Source organism: Colletes latitarsis, chromosome 4 (genome assembly GCF_051014445.1).
Source record: "Colletes latitarsis isolate SP2378_abdomen chromosome 4, iyColLati1, whole genome shotgun sequence".
In the NCBI taxonomy this organism is placed as follows: domain Eukaryota; kingdom Metazoa; phylum Arthropoda; class Insecta; order Hymenoptera; family Colletidae; genus Colletes; species Colletes latitarsis.
Genome location: NC_135137.1, coordinates 38,314,826 through 38,322,538, shown reverse-complemented (window position 1 = coordinate 38,322,538; position 7,713 = coordinate 38,314,826). Strand labels below are relative to the sequence as shown.

The window sequence follows — 7,713 nt, the reverse complement described above, 5'->3', positions numbered from 1 at the left end:
ATAGTCAAACCTAACCTAGTATCTCAGAAACTATTGAAGCTAAAATTTTATATTTGGTATCCATTCCCTCTCCTCTCTGATCCCTCTAAATATCATATCGATCGGTCACGAGTGCTATTCGGAAGAACAACCAAAGAAATTTCTCTATTAAATCTCATATTATTCGATAATTATCAATACTGTTATCAATAAAGTATGGTTATAATACATAATTTTTGGGGTATTTCTTTATTTTTAATATTATAAACAATTTTGTAGCTAATTTCATGTGTGTTACTGACTGTTTAATGTACATATCAATTTAGGAAAACACACACGAAATCCATAATACCGATGCATTAAAATCCGCGGTGCACGCTAGTTACACGAATATTCCGCGTTGCTACAGATAGCGCTCATATTAGTACGTGGCGGCATCTGCCCATAGAAAGAAACATTAAACTGAGCGCATCGCGCCATGACACTTGCAGAGGGACGCTGTGTTTCGCGCCCATGGCCCGAGGGGTTAATAATAAATAACCGATTCCGTCACATGTACGCTACTCCTACGTGCTTTACATCCAGTCTTTAGAACCTAGGCAGCGCCTATGACAGACGACGTAAGCCTCGATGGTGTCGCACACGCGGCTTTTTGCGTTTCTTCGAAGTATCGTTCGCGAGCAACTGATACACGCAGATCTCTGAAGCGTTTCAAAAAGAAAGAGAGAGTCAAATAGAGATCGAAAGTAAGCACAATAACACTTTGTATCGACGTCGACGATCAGTCGATCGTCGATCAGTTCACCGTATGTTCTTGTTGCATCGAACGTGATACTATACAGTTTCGTTCGAAACCAGTTTACCCGGGTATAGAACGGATATGTACTAGTGATTTCATTTCGCGTGTGAGTGTATGCTGTGCAGCTCCCTTAGAGTTTACTTGGATTTATCTCTTGACGCTGTGAAATGCTGACAAGCTGGCAACATGAATACGGCAGTATAGTTCATACGGACACACGGCTCTGTACCTGTAAGTACTAGTTTTCTCAGATATTTCATTGTCCTGCTGCGACAAATGCGTACGCAAAACGTTAGAGGTTATATCGCGTATGGTCACATTTAAAGTACACGCAGAACGACAGGACAGGTAGAACATAAAGCCGCACTATTGCAAAGATAACGTTATGTTTACACATGTTTATGTCACAAGGATCGTTCGTACGCGTATAACGAAATAATTTATTACAGTTCTATTTTTTTCAATTATTGAATTCGACATTACACATCTATCAACATAAGTATTTGAGAAATTCGTATTATCATCTTATACCTCCTTTCACGATACTAAATAGGACAAGTATGAATCATTAAGTATGTTTATACGTTCTTCTTTATTCTATAGTAAATGATACATCGATCTTTGAAAGTTATATATATTTACAACGCAATGGTAACTTTCATTCAATCCACGTTGTAGCAAGTTTCTTTTCAATCACGTACTTTTGAACCATGCAACCTCCAGTGAAAATGTCAAACGTGAAACGTCGACGACTCGCGTGCCCTGTATTACAAATACAGTAACACAAATTCAAAACATTTGATCTTGACACGAATTAAAGCCTCTTCTTTTCGTAGTTGAATCTTCGTCCTTGCGATGTTCGCATGTTGCCTTTAATTTCTACGATGATCGTATAAGGACATACTCGACTTGGATCACATGGAATAATTTTGCCCGGCGAGTCGTTGAACGTCATCGACTACGATATCACGATAGTACTAATGTCATCTATATTTATGGAATATCCGCGTGACTGCGGTATACCCGTTGCACTTAAACTTGACTACTTGTTGCATAATGCACCGACCACGATGACCTAACTCGACTACCTCTGCAACGTCTTCGTGCGTTTCCTTCTCTCGTACGCGTATCGTAAGTCAACGTCGGTGGTCAGACAGGTGTATGAAACACCCGGTATACATACGTTTCGTTACGAATGTACGAAAAGTCGATACCTTTCGTTTCTTTCATTCAACAATATGAGCTTGCTGGCCTTGTGGCAATTTCACCTGGAATGATCGATAAACACGGTGGCGTGTTAATACTAAATACTAGGGTCGATTCAAACTATCGTATGTTCACTTTTCGCTCGAACAAGTTGCAAAAATAGCTGATTCGTCTCTTCGTTAAATGCGAAGACGCTCTTAACCTAAAAGGGGGGTTCGAGGTAAATGTCCTCCCGAGGGCCCTCTTGCGCCCAATTGAGAAGCAGAATAACAATTTGATGAGAAGGCAACTTTACATTGCACTAAATCGAAAATCCATCGATATATCGCTAAAATCCATTAAATAGTAAACTGCCTAGTTACCTCAAAACAACCAATCAAATATAATGTTACAGCATCTTCGTATTTTTTAATTACTAGAATTCTCTTGTGCTCGTAAGATGACGCTCGCACACTCACGCTCTTGTAGACACGTATCATCCTATTCAGTTGCAATTTTGTATCCACAATAGGCAACATTCATAGAGGTAATTTTTGAAAAGCAACAAGACTTGTATCCAATAGTTATTATTGTATATAATCTCTAGAGATCTTTCGTTCTCTCTACTTTACAGTTTGTTACACGAATATATTATAGTGATACATCTTATTTGAGAGTTTTCAGAGATCGTTCGTTACAGTTCCGGAGTTGAAAATGGCAAATTTAAAATAGAGGACGGAACATTCAAAATCAACCAAAGTTGTTTGAAACTTGCTATTTGAAGCATCGTCTGGAGTATATTTAGACTGAAAATCGGTTGTAAGATACTGTTTTAGCGGAGCATAAGTAAGTTTCCATTTCGTTCATTTATTTTTTCGTACATCCTCTTCCATTAAAAGGGTTTTCTACTTTAGATATTTAAAACAATTTTTTTTATTTTCATTTTCTTAAAATTTTAGGCGTTAAAAATATATTTTAAGTTATTGGAGAATTTTGAGGTAACCGCGTTTAAAAATCAGGACGATCAGCACGCGCAAAGGTGATTCAGTTTATTTTTTGGTATCCCTATTTGCATTTAATGAAGGACGCGATGTGATTAAACCAATCACTGAATTTGAATACCGAACTTTGTTGCAGTATACATAATTAAACTACCTGCTCCTAGCTGACGTTCCGAAAAATTCCACCAATAAACTAATCTTTATAAAATTTGGTACACGTAAAATAAGTCTATCTTATTGGTTGAGACTAAAATCAAGGTTGTGTTATTTTTTAAATTCGAAGAAAATACTTTAGACGACATCTTTTAACACTGAATTATCATTATCGATAGTGTTTAAGTAAAAAGACCAGAAATAAATGTCTTTTTTTACAATTCTACAGATCTTGACAAAATATCACGCAGAAGTAAGAGTATAGCTTTAGATGGCTCAAATCCGGATCAGCTTTAATAGATAGCACTAGAATTCTGTGGCTTTGTTCCTGACTATCTGCACACCGTATTGTGTTTGTATCGAGTATGCACACATAACGCAGCAACAGTTAGAGTTACTTGTAACACGGGACCTGTTCTCTACTAACAGACACAAAGTGAGGGGAAGCATCCCTAAGCTCCGGGGCTTATGTTGAACAGGAATGTAGTAGAACGTTCTAACAGTGGAACACGCAGGTAATGGGAGATTCAACTGTATTTTTAAGCTCGTGTTAGGGATTAGACCGAATCGCGTTTGTCGAATGGAATTGCCTCGACGTTGATTAAAGTACGCGTTGTTTAGACAACGACGCAATACGGAACGAATTTTCTCTCACGTGAGCCGCATATGTCGCTGAACGTTAGCCAGCTTTTCATTTCGTTTGTTCCAATTTCATAAAGTTATTTCTGTGAAGAATGGGGACGGCTTTTGTTTCAGCCCCTCCCCTTCCCCCATTCTAGCAGATTTATGCCGATGTCATAAAAATCCGGTTGGCAAAAAGTTCCACCTTCGATCTTAAAGTTGCTTTTCGCGGAGGTACTTAAGAAATCGTGCCAACCGATGTTATCGCGGACTACTTCGAATAGCTTCGACTAACGTTATCAAATAACGATGAAATTTGGTGGCACTAATCCATCGTTTGTACATAGTGTGTGCAATCTTGGTTTTAACCTTAACTCGATTTATATACGCGAACAGGTAGTTCGATGTTTAAGGGAATGCCGTTTGGAACTGATTAACTCACGTGTGGACGACAGATGCGTCGAAATGCAACCTGTTTCCAAGTGGTTCGCAGATGCACGTCTCTGCCGACAACCGAAAGCTTAGGGACGTTGCCAATTACGAAAACGTGATTTGGAAGCTTGCCTGTGTGCGTAATTAAAATGAAATTCACCAGCATCGTTTGTTTCTGGACATTGTATTTATTGTTGATGGAGTGCCCGTCGTTTCTTGGAACCTGTCGTTACGAAAGAAAGATAAAGATTTAGGCTAACCGTTGATCTTATTTCATCGCACGTTATCCGAAAAGATAAATTTTTTAGAAACGACAGGGCACTATTGTAACGTAAAATATTTAAAAAACAATATTCTACGATACATAAATTAGTTTCTTGCAATTAAATTGGTCGTTCTAGGTCATTTGAAATTTCATTATCATATTGCGTGTGGAAATTTTTTTGCACCGAGCATTACAATTACAGCATAATAAATTCCTTTTATCTAAGAAATTATACTTTGAATTCAACGTCGCAATTAGTAGCAGTTAGTAAATTTATTTCCAGCGTAACGTTGCGTTTTTTCTTTTCGTCTTGTTTAAGTAACTCTGATACGCTGATAGGAAAGCGTATAAACCCTTATTTTCAGAAGGGTGCGGCATCACGTGTATCCTATCGACAGATCTACGTCGTTCTCGATCGCAAACACGAAACCTAGCCCGTACACTGTATACACATAACCCACACACCTGTTCCTATACGCACCCACAAGGGCCGCTCCTCCTTACCACACGATTCTCCTAAGTTATCTGCTTTCACTCCCGATTCGAAGAATAGTTTCGTCCACGAACCAATTACAGGGATCACGCGACTTCCTCATAACTTGCTATTTCACTCTAATTCGCTAACATCAATGTTTTAAGCATTGATTTCGTACGCTAGGTTTTTATCAATCAGGCGAAATTTCCAATGTGAAGTACGTATCGTAGGATAGCTCAGAAGTATGGATCGTGTAAATAGTTTCGTAACTTTATTCAGTGAAACATTTAGAGGATTGACGTATTATAATTATGTCGAATTATTTTGTCGTTGGTCAGTCTGATCTACTATTTACGTAATATTTTATTTCTACTGCTCGATATTCCGTGAGGGTCGCGTGACAGTCAGTGCGTTGAAATGTTATAAATAATTCATGTTTATCATTTTCATAATTATCATTGTATTAGTTCTCTCACAGTCTGACAGAAATACGAACTAATATCATGCATGACATGGTAATATATGAACGTCGCCCGTATTTCGATGACGCGACCCTCTATGGATGTTACGCGTCACCCATATCTAACAAGTGACACGTTAGTCAACGTATTAACCCTCTGTAATTCCATGTGATTCTCAGGTCACATATTCGTATGTTTATCAGGTGCAAGAAAGAGTTCTGTAATTTTTACAGCGAAGTTCCATCCACACTTTATCGCATAACAAGTTCGAGTAAACGAAGGGACTATAAATAAATTTATATATTAACGGCATTTTATGCATTATAAAGTTATAAAATACATCATCGATATATAAATTTATTACAGACCCTTCAGTCATTCAACTTATTAGGGTCAACCTTAGAAAGACCAAAGGGGTAGGGTTTAAATATACTATTTACAAATGTATGCAAGAAGCGTTCGTGACAAAGTCGAGCAAATTTTATTCGCGTACCACGAATACAAATGTTCGATTCGTCGGTAAACTGACTTCTGCTCGCGTTTCAAACATATATTCACTCGTAAATTAGAATTCATTAGCGGATTTCTTAAACCAACGTCTAAGGGAACGAAACCATGGGCAAAGGCTAATTTTCGAATGAATCTAAAATTTATATTCATTATTCATGAATAAAATTTGCCCGATTCTAACCCCAGCTGAAGATGACGTCCTTCGTCGCCTCAGCAACGCGTGGTCGAGCGTTATCATGCAGCAGTATGACCTGACGGTTTCCTTGACCAGTAAACGGTCTCTTTCGCTCCAATTCATCGCTGAAATTGATCAATCGGCGCTGATAACGAATCGCCGTAACTGTTTCACCTGGTTTGAGAGGCTCATAATAAAGCACGCGTCTCGCGTCCTAACAGATCCAACGTAAAACTTTTGTTCAGTTACAGAAGTAACCAGTAATTTTTTTCGCGATTAAAGAGATCAGTCACGGCCCATAAATGCGAAAGTGATTTTCAGACACGCGTTCGTTAAGTCATTTTTACTTAATCAGACGCGTACTGTGAGTTTTTTTCTCGGAAACACGCTGTAGATATTCCGGGTTAGGTACTATCAAGCCCTGAATAAAATATAGCCCTCTTCTCAATCCGCCTTATATCTCTTACCGTCTAATTTCAACCCTCGAAGGTTAATGAACGTAAATTCGTTTCCGTCGCGACGGAAGATGAACTCATTACCGTGGCTGTAATAATATCAGATGGAAGACGAAACTCGACGATAAAAGTGTACAGACACCAAGCACGAAAAATCGATGGATACGATGGCACCCCAGAGAATTGACATTTCCACCGATAGGTCTGACGCGTAATGTCCTTAACAAGTCCAACCAACACGTTTTCGTTAAAGGGCGACTTCCGCTAATAAAGGTTCTGACATAGAGGTCGGCTATATTTTTCTTCGATCATGATTCCAAAAGAGAGGTGCCTTATTATCCAGAATCGATAAGATTCAATTACTCGGAGACTCTTTGATCATTCCTACAACGTCTTTTAATCGATTTATTTTCATTATAGATACCCTCTTGCATTCTCTGCCATTATCTTTTTTTTTGTGAAAGAAAGCTGCTTATATCGTACTGCTCGTCGATAATCTCTGCGAATGTTCTAGATTTTACGTACATTCGGTGAATGGTTCGATCAAAATATTCCTCTTTTTTTCATTCTTTGTTTAAAATATATTGAAACAATTTGTCGGTGTTAATAAAAAATATACGGTAAAGTTGCTATAATACTACTACCACTGGTGAATATTATTGTTTTCGCTCTGCAATTTCGTGCTGTTATTTCAAGTTTGTATTTATTTTGCGTTCCGTGTTTTCATTCCGTGTTTACTTTTCTCGTCGTTGAAAATATTAAAAAGTATCAAAATACAGTATGGTAATTCACGGTCGCGTATTGCGCGTTATTGAAATGAATCGTGTGTGCTGCTCGAAATAATTAACGAGAGCTCCGTGCTCGGGAATTAATCGAATCAGGAATTAAAGGAGCACTGCATCTCTGTGAATTTTTCTAAGAGAAAACTAAATTCGAGATTAAATCAAAATGTGTTGTATCGATTTGTCGTCGTATGTAATATGAAATCTAAAAATAAGTAAATATGGTGCAAATCAATGCTCCTTTCAAGCGGAAAAAGGTGTTCCGTATAGAATTTTCTGCAAGAAAGGTACAAGGTCGAATAGTTTGAAATTTGAAGTTCACTAGTGATCAGCAGAAACATGTACTTCTTTGGATAATATTTATAACATCAAAAATTCTTTTTGTTTTAGGAAAGGATCTTTTCTAAAAAGTTTGGAACC

The 7,713-nt window shown here is 37.9% G+C and overlaps 1 protein-coding gene across 6 annotated transcripts in view; it reads left to right on the top strand.

Moving 5' to 3' along the window:
- The first annotated feature begins 536 nt into the window (after positions 1-536).
- Atp8a (ATPase phospholipid transporting 8A1) overlaps positions 537-7,713 on the top strand; it is a 25,316-nt gene continuing 18,139 nt past the window's right edge. For 2 of the 6 annotated variants that reach the window (XM_076763419.1, XM_076763413.1), the window contains exon 1: positions 543-1,009. The gene's annotated coding sequence lies outside the window, so the exon portion shown is untranslated. Of the gene's footprint in view, positions 1,010-2,685; positions 2,810-3,346; positions 3,633-7,713 lie in introns of those variants that run through there. The other 4 variants (XM_076763415.1, XM_076763416.1, XM_076763418.1 and 1 more) reach the window with 4 other exon arrangements.